This window comes from Hirundo rustica, chromosome 9 (assembly GCF_015227805.2).
Source record: "Hirundo rustica isolate bHirRus1 chromosome 9, bHirRus1.pri.v3, whole genome shotgun sequence".
In the NCBI taxonomy this organism is placed as follows: Eukaryota; Metazoa; Chordata; class Aves; order Passeriformes; family Hirundinidae; genus Hirundo; species Hirundo rustica.
Window position 1 is genome coordinate 28,871,206 of NC_053458.1, and position 11,076 is coordinate 28,882,281.

Sequence of the window (11,076 nt, forward strand, 5' to 3'; positions counted from 1 at the left end):
GGTAATAGAGTCAGGCAGAGGAGATCCACCATGAATCTTAAGAAGTGCAATTTGACAGCATCTTAAAACAACAACAACAACAAAAAAAGTGGGGGGAGCCTTTATAAAAAAATAATAAATGAGTTTGAGAGTAGCTTTTGTTGGATTATTGCAAAGCAGCATATTAAAAACAACAGAAGTCCCAGAAAGCCACACATGGCAGCAAGATCCCAGCACGCTTGGTGCCAAACCTGGGGTCCTGAGCACTCAGGGCACCTGCACAAAGAGCTCTGCAAAGCAGGGCAGCACATCTGGCAGCCAAAGCACCCCCAGCCTGGGTGTATTTGGGCTCCTTTGCCCCACACCAAGAGCTTCAGTGGAAGGCTGTATGTCAGAAAAGAAAAACAACAAAACCAAACCACAACAGAGCTGCACGCCCCACGCTAAGGTTGCCCCAACCCCTCAGGGCATCCCACAATCCCATAATCTGAGCATTTGCTTGCAGAGAGGGGAACCCCTGGGCTGGAACAAAAAGTAGAGATATGTGATGGACCTTCAGCACCCCTTGTTACCCCTCCTGACCCCAGAGCACCCCTGTCCTTCCCTCAGCCCAAAGTCAGGCCCTTGAGGAGGCCCTCATCTCACTTTTGGTCCAGACAGTCGTCATCTCTCATTCATTTGTTCTTTTGAAGAAATCTCATTTCATTACTTTCCAGGCTCCTGAGCTTTGTGGGGTATTACAGGAGGTCAATGAAAAATTCATGTTCTCAGTCAGTAATTGGCATTTTTTGTTTCCTTTTTCTTTTTTCCTTTCTGAGGAGGGAAAGCAGAGAGAAGGATGTGAGTGGGGCAGACGGCAGGGTGAGTGGGTATCTTCTGCCGGTTATTAAGATAAAGTCTCTCATATTGCTCCTGGCCACTGTACTCTGGTGCTTGCTCCAAGCAATCCCTGTAATCCCGCATATTGAAATCTGAAAGCGTTCCTGGTACTTTCATTAGAGGGACAAGTAATGAAAGCAGACTGGACACACACAATTATTACAGTGTAATCCTCTGGAAATGAAGTCAATGCAATCACCCAGCATTCTGCTTTCTTCTCATTTTTTCGACTTCAAGTAAGTGCTTCCCAAATTCCAGCTGAAGTTACTGTTACAATCAATAGCACAAGGGCTCTCAACATAAGACTCAATTAATATGATGCTTGCAAGTGCTCCCCTATTGATCCCAGGCTGGTCTGAAACCCCAGGCAGCACTGGCACCAACTGCAGCATTAGCAAGGAAGACAAATGCAAAATTGGGGGTTGCCAGCAAACTAAAAGGAGCAGCAGAACCTCTTTAAGGATAACCAAGGAAAAAAGAAACCCCTGAAAGCATGGGACATTCTCCAAAACCCAAAATCTGCCTAGCTGCAATCCACCCTGTTGGATTTGCCACCCACGAGCTCGGGACCAGGATTTCACCCACCCAACTTGATGTCTTTTTGGGCTCACCTTAAAACAGAGGCCAGACAAACCTAAGGGAATTAGAACTGGTTATATTTATCGAAGGGCCTTCAGGTACATTTTGGGCAGATGAATCCCCTTGGCGGCTACACCCAAAATGGATGACGGGTCATGGCTTTTGACACTTTTATAAGTTTGGTCCATTTGAATATTGGGGGTTAATCTTCCAATTACAGCTTCAGGTAATGAAATCATTTACCCCAAGTTTGCTCCCCCCAACTCACTTTTATTTATATTTCCCAGGGCCTGAGACAGTGAGGTGTCCTTGATTTCCAGGCCTGGAGTGGAATCGCTGTGCCTGACCACAACGAGGAGCCAGTAGCTAGCACTGCGTATGGAGTTTAGAGTTATACACTAAAGAACTGGAGTTATTAACGAGTAGATGAAAAATATAAAAGCTAAAATCCCGAGGCACCGAACTCACGGGAAGAGCCTGGGCTCAGCCGCCCTCCAGGCCCTGGCCCGCGGGGCCGCGGCCGGGCGGCGCCTCCCGCTCGGCTCTCCCCGCTGCTGGCGGCGAGCTCGCCGTCAGCCTGCGAACAGATTGCTCCAGCCAGCACCACCAAGGCTTGCCGTGATTAGATCTATTAATGCAGCGCATCTGATTCACCTCCAAGGCCCCGGCGCTCGGGGACAAATAGGGACAGGCTTCCCCGCTTTGCCGAGCGGGGCCTGCGGCGCTGACCTCCCGCTCGGAGCACCACGGGCAGGAACGGCAGGGGCCAGGACAGCAGCATCCCCCTGGGAAGAGCCCCAGCAAGGAAAGAAGATTGGCAGCTGTCAGTCCCAGGTGGTGGTGCCAGAGATTGCGCCCCAGCAGGTCCTTCTCAGCTGGAGGATATACAGAGGTCCTTGTCTCCTGCCCTTCCCGCAATCTCCTCCAGTCAGGGTTGTCCCCAGTCCCACCAGAGATCACTCTACTGAACCAGTGCCTCCTGCCTGATGCCAGCAAAGGCCCTTGTAATTCCATGTGTTCCCATTTACTGCTGCTTGGGATCCACATTTCCCTGAGGTCAGAGGAGGAGCTGTTCCCTCTGGACTTGTCACCTCCTCCAGGATCACCTCTCCTAACCCACGTCCCCCAGCAAGGACAGCCACCCGCTGGCTATTCCCTGGGACATGGGCGTCCCCTGAGCTTCTGTGACTCCCAGCCCAGGTTCTCCTGGTCCCACCAGAGGGTGGTAAGGTACTGGAGGAGGCTGCCCAGAAAAGCTGTGGATACTCCATCCCTGGAAGTGTTCCAGGCCAGACTGGATGAGTTTGAGCAACTTGGTCTAGTGGAACACATCCCTGCTCATGGCAGGGAGATAGAACTGGGTGATCCTTAAGGTGCCTTCCAACCCAAACCATGCCAGCAATCCCTGGTACCACAGCCTGCCCCTTGCCCCTCCCTCAGGGCAGGGGGAGCATTGCCCTGTGCTTTCTCTACTCAACATCCCCTTGTGCTCCCTCAGCAGCTGGCCCCAGCTGCCCTTTGTCCATTACCTCATGCACTGAAAACCAGAGAAATCACAATTTTAGCTCCTAGACTGAAGGTGCAAAACATTCCACAACAAAGCAAAACCCTCCCCGTTCCCTACCCCAACCTGCTGCCTGACTTTCAGAGATCAGCCGAGCCCCACTGCAGCCTCCAGGCCTGATTTACCTGGGGTGAGGTTTTCCTGCCTTAACCTGCTTCCCCAGCCCCACACCTTCCCTATAGAGCTCGTGGCTCCCCTGCCACGGCCGTGGCAGGAGAGGAAAGCCAGACAGGCATCGCTCCAGCATCGTCTGCTCTCAGCCAGGGTGACGTCTCCTTGCCAGCAGCTGCAACCCAGGGTCTGGGCAGGGGGGAGGCATGCAGGCAACCTGAAGGTGGACACTTAGCACATTTATTACCTGCTTATTAGATACCAGGCTCCCATTATGATGAATTGGCTGAGTGATGGCTCCCGCCAGCTCCCGGTGCTCAGCAAGGCTCTCTAATTCCATTTCGCACAAGCTGGGCCAGGGCGAGATCGTTTCCGAGAGGAAGGAATAAGCAGTTGTTTTTCTCCTGCATGCAAAACAATCTGACCCTCTGCACAATCTCAGCAGGACCTTTCCTGCCTGCACTGTCTTTCCTCCTGACCGTGTGAGTGGTTTAGATTAGATATTGGGAAGATATTAGGTTTAGATTAGATATTAGGAAGAAGTTCTTCCCTGTGAAGGTGGGGAGGCCCTGGCACAAGCTGCCCAGAGAAGCTGTGGCTGCCCCATCCCTGGAAAGGTTCAAGGCCGGTTTGGATGGGAGTTGGACAAACCTGGGAGGGTGGAAGGTGCCCTGCCCATGGCAGCTTTGCCCTGTACAACGGGGCTCTGCAGTGAAATACCACATCCATGAGCCTCCCAGTGGAAAGCCTGCAGATGGGAACAGGTATCACAGGGTTAAAAAGATCACTGGATGGTGCAAAGGCTTTTCTGGGAATGGGGACACTCTTGAAAGACATTTCAGAAAACTGAAACCCAGAGAGGCGATTTTGCAAAGCAAAATGGTAAGAAGGTAAGGAAATTCTTAATTGTTTCACCGAACCACTGCTCAGCTCTTCTTCTTCTTCCAAAAAACTGGAATGCAGGAAGATCATTTTGCAAAGCAAAATTGCAAGGAAATTCTTAATTGTTTCACAGAACTACTGCTCAGGTATTCTAAAGGCTGTAGTAAAAGTCACAGCCAACAGGCTTTGGGTGCCTCTCCCAAGGGCTGTCATTCCTTCTGTAATAATTCTTCTGTATTCCCCAGTCCTGTAGAAACCTGTCCCAATATCCTTTATCCCTCCCTCAGGCCAGATTAAAAACTGATATCCTTTATTCCTCCCGCAGGCCGGATTAAAAACTGCATGCAGGGGCAGAAAGTTCAAAGAATAAGGAAGCTGCATTCTCACCCAGCCATTCCCAGCCTCGGTGCTTCACACATTCTTGGGCTTTTTCTGCTAAATTTGATCAGTGAAAGCAATCCCTGGATGCAGAGTCCAGCAGAAATGACCAAGCCTTGCTAAGCAGAGGTATTTCATCACCATTCACCTCTGTTGGCAGGAAAGACATTCCCATGCTGCTGTTTCACAAGTGGCGCTGACCAAGGGAAGGCAGCAGTGTCGCTTGTCCTGAACGACACAGGGCAACTCCTGGGTCGAGGGACACTGGCTGTGAGGTGGTTTGTGACCCTTGGAGGCTGGCACACGTCAATTCTTGGTGGCCTGCGGACCAAGCAGAGTCACTTGTTGTGTGAACAGTCCCGAGAGAGCTGCTCAGGGGCTTTTACCTCCCTGCAGCTTTACCCGACAAGGTCCTGCAGACTCTTTTCCATCAGGCCCCCACTTCACCATTCCAAAGGAGTATTCACACAGAGACAGACGGGATGAGGAACCTCATTCCCAGAGAGCTGAGCACAGAGAGGTTGCTGTGAGCGAGATGAACACCTGCCCTCCTTAGGGATGGGCTCCGTGCTCCAAGTTTCAAGCTTCCCTCCCCTCCCATCGCTGGAGGGCCCCAAGCCCCAGCCCGGGGGAGGACCACGCGTTCTACATATCCCTGCTGAACTGTTACACATTTCTGCTGCGTTCCTCAGGCAGAGGACTCTGCTACCAGCAAGCAGGAGAGGAGCTGCCATCTGGGACTGCATGTGCTTCCCAGACAGATGGCTGCCTATTCTCGTCGTGTTTTATTTCGAGCAATGGTTCATACAGCAACAGCGCTAGTGTGAAAATGGGATGTGACAAGATGTGTATTGCTTACACCTTCTGGAAAGTTCAGATAAAACCAAGATGTACAGAATGTAAGAATCAATATAATTAGGTAATTAAGAGAAGCGAAAGCCCCCTGGTTTCGTGCTGCATTGTGCTGGTGTGTGTTGCGGGCTGTGTATGTGTGTGTGATATGGAACATACATATGTATGGTTCCACGTTTGTGCATGTACACAATGCAAAACCAATGAGAAATAATGAATGTATACACCCAGCCATTAAAATAAACACAGCTACCTCCTCCAGCAGGCGTTTCGGACAGAGCTGCTGACAACCACACACTGTTTCACCATTTACACAGGGCAGGAAATTCCCTCTGCCGTGCTGGAGCAGGACACAGGGCAAGGTCCTGGTTCTGCCCATGTTCCTCAAACGTTTTTTTCCTGCATTCTGCATTGCAGAACACCAACATCTAGAAATGTCAGCGGAAAGAAGAGCAGCATCACATGCACAAGCTCTTACTGGCTAAGTTGGGATCATTGCCTTGCTCTCTGCAGAGCCAGGAATTCAGCTCTGGGAAGTATAGGGACACTCATCCACAGAGAGCTCGACACTTTCCCAAGTACATAGGAGTGGTGAAACACAGCTATTAAACCCATTTCCAAATTGTTTTGCAGCTCAGGTTGCAATGAAGGCCTGAAATGGATGTGTTAAAAGCCACTGGTCACACATGTGGAGCCTGCTGGAAGCTGCCTTCCCTCCCACATGGGCGCCCTGAGCAGCTCACAGCGCAACAACTCCCATCGCCCACACACAGGTCCTCACGCAAACTCAAAGAGGAGGAAAAAGATGGCAAGAAAAGAATTCAGGAGAAAATACCTGTCCCCAGGCTGCCCAAAGTTGTAATGATTTTCTGGAAGACGCTGCCGCTGTACTCAGGTACATCTGAGGCTGCACTTTGCTCATGTCCTGCTTCTTCAGCCCCAAGAACACCAAATCTCCATCACATTTTGCACCACTTTGGGACTTACACAGAAGAGCAAGTGGAAGAAAAGTATGAATTGAGCCACATCTCAACAATGCCAATCCCAAAGAGTGAGGTCCTGTGCTCATGGCCCCAAAGCCCAGCTCCTAAGAAGCTCAAGAAAAGCAGAGATGTCCTCTAAAACAGCCATGAGGAGCTGTACCTGTTATCAAAATTCGTTAAAATGGGCTGATGCAGAGCAGCTGATAGTGAGAGACCCCAACGTAGGGGAGCATGCTGAGGTTATCAAGGTTATCAATTCCCTGCAAAGTTATTATCAGGCAGGGAAGAGAAAATTATGCAGCTCTCCTAACATTAAGCTGCAGGATTGGGACTCAGGAAGGAGTGGGTGGCAGCCAACACAGGATCCTGGGCCTGTGGGCACAAGTGTCCTGTGCAGGGAACACCAAACCATACTCTGAGAGACGCTCAGGGACGCAGAACAGGGAGAATTCAGCTGAGGAGCAAGGGATGAGCCAAAGAGGTCAAACCGCTCACTGCAGGCAGAGATCCAAGGTCAGACCAGCAAGAGAAAAGCCTGCCACCTCCACGCCCCCCATAACTAACTCTGACTCAGCAAACGGGGTTTTTTGTGCTTCCTGTTCCTAAGGTACAGTGAAAAGGACGCTGCATGGAAACCACACCGCGTTTGGGGAGTTCTGGCAGCTCTGTCTTTTCGTCACTTTGCAGCTCCCTGGCTGTCGCTCCAAGTGGAAACCTTCAGTCCGGTTCCCGTTAGGTGTAGATGTGTTTTTCACACTTCTGCCGAGGCAGGTACTTTCTGTGCTGCTGCTTAATTACTTGAGGATGAATCACGGCGCTCAGCAGGGAGGTGGGGCAGGCGGAGTTGGCTGAGCAAGTCTGGAGTGGGGAGGAAAACATCTCTGCATCAGGCGGGTGGGCACACGTGTGCAGGATTCGCGAGGAATAAATTCAGAGAGGAGCCGCAATAAATCTCAGCCTGGCCACTGCGGTGGGAGTTTCTTTCCACCCCCCTCCCCGCAACAGGGAAATTCTGCTCTTTCCACGGGGGGTGGGAAGTGGCACAGGGCTGCATTGAAATGTAAATTCACTCAAATTATTAAGCACAAGAGAGCAGCTCCTGCCAGCCCTTTGTTCCGCAGTCAGAATGTGTAATCTAGAAGAATAAATATAGTCAGATATCAGCTAAACAAAGAGACCCGGGGCCATGCATATTCAGCGACCCTCTCCCCCAGGACATCCCTTCCCCCTTTATCAGGGAGGCTCTTTCTGCAGTCAACAATTGTAGATCAAAATGCCCTCATTAACCAGGGCTGAGCTGGAAACCTCTCGCTGCTTCCTACTGAGGGTGGGTTCCTTTATTTCTCTCCAGGAGCAGAGAACTTCCTGGTCCCTGGTTTCCTCCCCGGTCCCTTTTCCATCCTGGGAGGATAGGGCAGGCTTGTCCCTGAAGCCCACGGGCGCTGCACTCCCATCAGAGAGATGGGGGTGGCTGCAGGACAAAATCCCAGAGTCCAGCACCTGTAGTGGCTCCAAAAATTGTCCTACACTTTGCTGTCACATCCATCCCTGTTCCAGCAGCCAGAACACCTCCAAGAGAGGGCAGAAGCCACCAAATATTCCCGGTTCTGCCACTTCTGAACGTACTGCCTGGACAGAGCAATGACCTGGAGACTCCCAGAGATGCCTTTTTAAAAAACACCACCCAGAGAAACCATTTCAAGTGGTTTTTTTCCCCACAAGCTCCTCACTCCCTGCAGCCACCACAGCAGCTCCAGCAGCCTTTGCAGATCTGCGAGTTCACGCTGTGCCATGGTGACCAAGGATGTCTTAGTGCATCCACTCTCTGATCATACAGGGGCAGGTGACCACACTGGCACAAAACCATGCTGGGAACACTGGGAGGGACAGCCCCAGCTTCCCACAGCCCTTCCAGCAGCACTGGGGAGCTGAAAACCACGGATTGCCTCTGCCCCAAGCCACAGGGTGAGGTGGCTGGAGGGGAATAAAGCACCAGGGGAGGAAAAGAGGGTGCCCTCCCCACCACCTAAACACAGCTTCTCATCTCCAGTGCTGTCAGTCTCACACCTGTCACTGCCACAGAGCCTGCTGCAAGGTTTAAAAATGAGGTGATGGAGGAGGAGGGGGAAAGAAAAAAAAGAAAAAAAAAATCAATTTGGCTGCTTTTGAGTTATATGAATATAATAAACCCTGAGTGTCCTGCTTTTGGATGCAGTTTGCGCTTCCAATAACTCAGCAATATATTCATTAAACAAAGAGAGGTAAAAGCAGCAAGCCATTAAAAATAAAGCACCAGGAGAGGGAAGGCTATGCAGGCTGTAAATATCTTTGACTCTTTTTCAACCTCCATTTTCTTATCCCTGCTCATTCACTAATTGACCTCTGGATCCTGCATCTCAGAACTGTTTCCATCACTGCACTTCGTCCTTCAACCACGGGTGCAACAAAGGATCTCAGGCACTCTCTAAACGCAGAATAAAATAACCCATAGGCCTCCCAAAGCAGGAGACAGAGTATGTTTCCCTCATTACCCTGGTCCTGTGATGCAACACCCTCTGCACAAGGCTACAAAACCCTCAGTATCAAGGATCAGGTAGAAAATGGTCCATTTTTAATCTGTTTATGCACTGGGCACAGACCTTCTGTACAAACACATGAAATCCTACCTTCTGGTGTTTCAGCTTCATTGCACAGAGTCCACCCACAGCTATGGAGACAGACTCTTCTTCCTCATCCATATGGAGGCATTCTGGCCACAGGGCACTGCTCCCTTTCCTGGCCCAGGCAGGGCCGAGCTCCATGTGGCAGCCACCAGAGCCTCACGTGCTGATCCAGACTGAGGGACAGCACACAGGCTGGCACCAAACCATCTGGAAAGGAGGGTTTCAGCACGGCTCTGCAAGTCCTGAAAAGGTTGGTCCTGTCACATGCACACCTTCCAAAACTAATTCTAGGATCACCAGCTTCCCAACGTGGCTGCCAGAAGGGTGCTTCTGACCCAGCACCTGAAGTTTTCCTTACCTTGTCCGGTCGAAGGGCTTAAACTCCCCAATTAAACACTAACTCCAATCACATGCCACAGCAATGATTGAGGCGACAGCACCTGGCTGGCTCAGCACCCTCCAAAAGCCTCCCTTAACAGCTGGGGTAGATCTCCCACTGGTGGGGAGGGAAGTGGTTACTCAGCTGGAGGCTCAGCTCCATCTCTGCAGCATCTGGTTCTTCTCTAGCACTCATCACCATGTGCGTGGTCTCATTTCTTCACAAGTTTCAGCAGCATCTCGGAGCATCACCCAACGTGACAGCAAAACAGCAAGTGGGGCTTCCCTCACGTTTTCTCTGATTAGGAAAACTGCTTAGGAAACTCTGCAGGAAAACGGGGGGAGGCAGGCTTCGGTTTGGTGAGGGCACGTGGGTTTTCCTGCCCCAAAACCCGTATGAGATTCCTCTGTTCCTTGCCTGCAGGCACTCAGAACGCCACTTTTCCTCCTCTCCGTGGGATTTAAAAGAGCAGCCTTGTCATGTTCTCAATCCCTCCCAAAGCTCACAGCATATGGCAGTTTGGAAGGAAATTGGGTTAAGAGTATAAAGGCTATTACAGGAGTTTCGCTAAGTACTGGCTCTGCAAGGGAAGCCACAGGCAGGGGACAGCCTGGGGATGTCACAGACCTTGCTGGGCCTTGGAGAGCAGAAAGCAGGGCCAGGAACTCTGTATCTTACACCTCTTTGATGAGTTATTTGCATCCAGTCCTTGCCAGTGCTGAGCAGCAGAACAAAGAGCCGAAACAAGCTCCTCTCCCTGTTTTCTCTGGGTAAAGGAGAGGCAAAGGATGGTGCAGCTCTCTGGTTCAACAACCCATGCGGTGCTGCAGGCAGAGTGCCTGGGAAGGACCTGGGGGTGCTGGTTTTGCCAAGAAGGCCAAGGGCACCTGGACTGCACCAGCCCTAGTGTGGCCAGCAGGCCCAGGGCAGTGATTGTCCCCCTGGTGAGGCCACACCTCAAATCCTGTGTCCACTCCTGGGACATCGAGGGGCCGGAGCACATCCAGAGAAGGGAACAGAGCTGGGGAAGGGTCTGGAGCCCCAGCAGGGGCTGAGGAAGCTGGGAGGGATCAGCCTGGAGAAAAGGAGACCTTATCACTCTCCACAACCACCTGAAAGGAGGCTGTGGCCAGGTGGGGATTGGTTTCTTCTCCCAAGAACAAGCAATAGGAGGAGAGGAGTTCCTAAGTCACACCTGAGGAGCTTTAGGTTAGATATTTGGAAAATCTTTTTCACCTAAAGGGTGGTCAGGTACTGGAACAGGCTGCCCAGGGAAGTGATGGAATCACTAACCCTGAATATATTTTAAAAAGGCATGTGGGTGCAACACCCGTGGACATCGTTTAGCACTGGGTGAGTGGCTGGATGTGGTCTTAGAGGCCTTTTGCAATCATAATGGTGCTCTGATCCCACAGTTCCTGAAAGTCCTTATTCCCCACATGGCCCAAGGCTGAAGGGAAACTGTCCAGGCAACCTCTCCCCTCAGGCACAGCACATTGGACATCTCTGCTTTTATGGGTTTTTCTCCTTCCTCAGGCTGGGCTGGACTGACTAAAGTCATCCGGGTGCCAAGGACATGCCACAGCCAGCAGCTTTCACTGGGCAGCCCATTTTTAACTACAGGTGAGCTAATTTAAAGGAAAGTGGCACTTTCTTCCCCTAATAACCACAGCTTTTCTCTCACTGATTTTACAATGGTGCAAGTTTAGCGGAATATGAATCAGAAGCAAAAGAGAGCAGAATCTGGCTGCAGCTACTTGTATTTTGCCCCTTAAACAAAGCAACATTTGATCAGGAATCTCCTTCTCCACCTACTCATCGCTGGCA

At 51.1% G+C, this 11,076-nt stretch overlaps 1 long non-coding RNA gene across 2 annotated transcripts; it reads right to left on the reverse strand.

Annotated features, from left to right (window-relative positions):
* Positions 1-2,072: 2,072 nt before the first annotated feature.
* LOC120756887 (uncharacterized) lies at positions 2,073-10,291 on the reverse strand. Of its 2 annotated transcripts, none has more exons than XR_005702280.2 (3): positions 8,874-10,291; positions 6,060-7,065; positions 2,073-4,693 (listed from the first exon to the last, which is right to left on the reverse strand). It is a non-coding gene; the product is annotated as an uncharacterized LOC120756887 (long non-coding RNA). The 2 variants fall into 2 exon arrangements; XR_005702279.2 differs by having other exon boundaries at positions 2,073-3,860; positions 4,382-7,065.
* Between the last annotated feature and the right edge of the window lie 785 nt (positions 10,292-11,076).